Below are 4,699 nucleotides of genomic sequence, written 5' to 3'. Positions count from 1 at the left end.
CAACTTTAAACTTTGGTTTATTTAAAATAAATGTAACAAATTACCAATTGATTCAATTTAAAGGAATTGAACTGTTATCAATCTTTACTTTTGATCTAAGATTGAAAACCTTAATCAAATTCAGAATCTAAACTCGATTATTCGAATTATCGCAATGACCAAATGTAAATCCGAATTTGTTTAAGTGTTCAACAAAGTTTGCATGAGAAAATACCAAATTGCTTTTCAAATATTTTTACATGAAAACACCAATTAAAATTACTTAAAGAATATTGTTAAATCAAACTTTAAATAAAATAATAGTGAAAATGGAATTGAATTAAAAGATATTTTTATTAATGTGAGTTATAAACATCACAAGTTTAATAGAGAAGAAGAAGTTTGAAAAGCATTTGACCGAAGCATGAATTCCGGGTTGTCAATCCTTTACTCAATTTCGTAGGTTCGTCACACCGTATTTCACCTTCAATTCTTGATCTTCTCATTGAGCTTTCGAAAATAGCAATGTCTCGATCAACTTCGAAGTATAAACTCGACTTGGGTAAGCCTTAATGTAAATAATAAAAGATATAACTTGTATCTAGTATGTGCATCTTTTTTTTGTAATTGAACAATAATTGAACAACAACTGAATAACCATTTTCCACAGAATTCTTCCTCTATTTATAATCTTCCAAAAGGTACGCTGGAGAGACGTGTTCATTGGTGAAAAGTTACCTAGATCCGGATGAAAGGATGCGTCGTTTGGAGAAATAAACATGAAAAAAATGCATAAACTGCTTCGCTGTCACTGACGAGATTCAAGAATCTCGATCGAGATAAGAGGGAAAAGGGGGAAGAGAGGCACACATCTTGCTCCAACACGTGTCCCTGTCGAGATTTTCAGAATCTCGGCAGTGACATAAACTCTCATTTCCTCCTTTGCAATGTGTTTCAATTCTCAGACGTGACTTTCAATTCTCAGACGTGATTTATGTTGAAAGCTTGATTTCTCACTCATTTCTAATGCATTTTTTTGCTCATATTTAGCTTTTTCCAAATAATTAACACCTTGCACACAAACAACAAATACTCACGTGAAATCTTTCCAAAATAAAGTAATAATCACATAATTTACATGAAATTGAACATATTTATGTATGCTAAATTAGGTATATTTTGGGCTTATCAAATCTCATACACTTGAGTTTTTGCTAGTCCCGAGCAAAATTATCATTAAATTTTTCTTTCAAACGATGTTAAAAAAAGAATATATTCCCCATAAACATTTTTAAAAAAGTTAAACAAAAAAGATGAATCTCATAAGGCAAATTTATATGCAAAACATCATAAGACTTGACTCAACCAAGCATGCATATATTCAATCAAACCGATTCAAAGAATCTAATATCATGTAAAAAGATTCTTAACAGATGGAAGACGGGGCTATTGGCTCTGATATCAATGATGGATTTTAATTACCTCTAACCTCAAAGGGACGAGTAATGAATCCGGATCTATCAATTAACATACAATAGATTCAAGCTTACCTCTTGTAGCGCATATCCGTTGAGTAGCAGCGGAAGAAAATGAACATTGGGTCTGTGTCACCGATCTAGATAAAGGCTACACAAGAGTAGCAACCACTGTTGTTCCATGAACTAAGAATGCATAACGTGATGGAGGAGAGCGACGGCTATAGCAGGGAGAGAGAAGGGCTTTTTTTCTTTTTGCAGTCTGATAATTGTGTGTTAAGTTAATTCTTATAATAGATTTAGTCTCCTTAACTATCTATTTATAGTTGGGCTAAACATAAACCCCCTAATCACAACTCTAACCTTAACTCATAAGATTCTGGATGGATCTAAATGGATCACTAAATGAACTATATTTACTCTATTAATTCCTACAGTGATTATCATTTTGATTATAAGTTATAATAAAATTTGAAATATATTAAATTTCCCGACAAGGACGAAAGGGATAGAGAAGAGAGGTGGATGTTAAGGATAGATTCTTAATTTGCATGTGAAGAGAAGAGAAGAGAAGAGAAGAGGAAGTTTCTTACATAAGAAAACAAAAGAAAATAAAATAAAATAGAAACCAGACATCTGTTTCGTTTGTAATTATTATGTAATGTCGTTTCTTTGGTAGATAAGATTAAGTTGTCAATTTGAAACCAAGAACAGGAACTAACTAAAAAGTCTTGATATGTGAAATCTTTGTTAGTTGTTGAAGCAAGTGCAAGTGAATGTTTACCATTCATTTTTCTTATAGTGGACCGACCCTCGCGTGAATTACACGTACCCACTATTTTATTTATATATCTTATTGTTTCTATCGGTGCCTATACTTTGGGGTGCAAACGAGCCTTGATAGTTCGCAAACTATTCGAGCTCGGCTCGGTGAAATCTCGAACAAAGCTCGGCTCTATGAAAGCTCGAACAAAGCTCGGCTGGATAGGGTTCGACTCGAGCACTAACGAGCTGAGTCTGAGCTTCCTCAGGTTCGGCTCGAAAGCTCACGAGCAGGCTCGATTATTTTTAATTACTATATATATTTCATTATATATATAAATATTTAATATATATTTCATTGGTTATTATTAGTTTTCATCATAATTCACAACTCAAATAAGATTTAACCCATAGAAAAATGACACAAAAAAGCTTAGAATTTGAGTCTTTAGCTAGAAAATTAGGTTTTGATAAGGAATAAAAATACATTACAAACTTTAATATACATGTCATTGTTTGAAATTTTTCTCTGAGTTTGTGTTTTCCGATCACAAGTACCATATACTGTTCTGGAATCTCGACAATAACATGATTGTTTTTCTTTATAAATATTTTAAACTCATACATAGTATGTTATACGGTTTTTCTATTTTTTACGCTACTTATTCTATATATGTATGATGAATTTGGTTAAAACTCGTTAGAAGCTCGATAAAAGCTCGGCTCGGTCAAAGCTCGGTCAGATTTGGTCAAAGCTCGATTCGAGAGGGTTTGGTTCGAGATATTAACGAGTCAATACCGAACCTACCTAGAGTTCGGCTCGGTTGCACCCCTAGCTACACTACACTAATAGTCAGTCTATGCTTATTATGATTTCCTTCATCTTTTATAACAAAAATGGCCAAGCAACTGTTGAACTATGCTTCGAACGATCAATCAACCACACAGATAAATAAAGTTCACAACGATCACAGATTGGATCTTGAAACAGCAATCAAAAGAATACACACAGAATTTACCCTGGTTCGGCTTAACTGCCTACATCCAGCAACTTCACTAATCAATGGAGATTACAACAAGATTGAAACAGTTTCCTCTCTAGAAACTCTCGTGTTTTCCCAATCCCCAACTCAGTATATCACAGTGTACACTAATGACTTAGTCTAAGAATAATCTCTCGTATGAAACTACTTCCCAACCCAGACCTTTTATAGCCTTTACAAGGTTGTGAAAATACCCAAAATATTCTTACTCAAAATGTACTAACTCAGCAAGACCTACTGACCAGTGGTAACACAGCAAGACCATGTTGTCCTGAATACATCATGTACATGTTGACCTGTATTAACACCTCAGTACCATGCTGCCCACAACCACGCTGACTTGATAACTCAGCATTATACCGACTTGTTGAATTACGCATGCTGACTTGATTACTTACAATCATGCTGACTTGTTGACTCAGCATCATCAGCTAGTGATAGAAAACAACGACTTACAATCTCCACCTTGTCTTTCTAATCACTCCATCAACTAGTGAAGAAAAATACACTCAAGGACCACTGACCATCCTAACCAGTTTCAAGCAATGTTCAAATTTACTACTTGAAACAGATTTGGTCAGCATGTCGGCTGGGTTATTTTCAGTTCCCACTTTCACCACCTGAACAGTACCAGTGCTAATCACATCCCTGACGAAATGCATTCTCACATCTATGTGTTTGGATTGCTCGTGAAATACTTGGTGTTTTGACAGATGTATAGCTCATTGGCTATCACAGTAAATCTTCAAACCATCAATCTGTGACACTCCAAGTTCCGTTAAGACTCCTCTCATCCACATTGCTTCCTTTACTGCCTCTGTGACGGCAATAAACTCAGCCTCGGTTGTTGACAGAGTCACAACTGACTGTAGACTTGCCCTCTAACTTATTGCTGTTCCAAACACAGTGAATACGTACCCGGTTTGGGATTTTCTAGTGTCAATGCTACCAACATAATTAGAATCAACAAAACCTGCTACACCATCCACTAGGGCTTCAGCTCCACCATAACTCAAACCTTTACTCAGTGAGCCTTTGACATACCTCAGCACCCACTTCACCGCTGACCAATGTGCTCTTCCTGGATTTTCCATGAACATGCTAATGAGACTCACAGCATGAGCCAAATCTGGGCGTGTACAGACCATCGCGTACATTAGACAGCCTACAACACTAGAATATGGCACCCTCTCCATGTCTTCCTTTTCCTCATCAGTTTGAGGACTCTGCTTGCTGCTCAGCTTGAAGTGACTTGCAAGTGGAGTGAGAACGGCCTTTGAATTCGTCATACCAAAACGTTCTAACACCTTGCTCAGATAAACTGACTGACTTAGGAACAACTTCTTTCTCCCTCTGTCTCGAGAAATTTGCATCCCTAAAATTTTTCGTGCTGACCCGAGATCCTTCATCTCAAACCGTGTGTTTAGTTGTGCCTTTAAC

Source organism: Euphorbia lathyris, chromosome 9 (genome assembly GCF_963576675.1).
Source record: "Euphorbia lathyris chromosome 9, ddEupLath1.1, whole genome shotgun sequence".
In the NCBI taxonomy this organism is placed as follows: domain Eukaryota; kingdom Viridiplantae; phylum Streptophyta; class Magnoliopsida; order Malpighiales; family Euphorbiaceae; genus Euphorbia; species Euphorbia lathyris.
The sequence above is the reverse complement of the archived record's forward strand: the minus strand, read 5'-3'. Positions refer to the sequence as shown.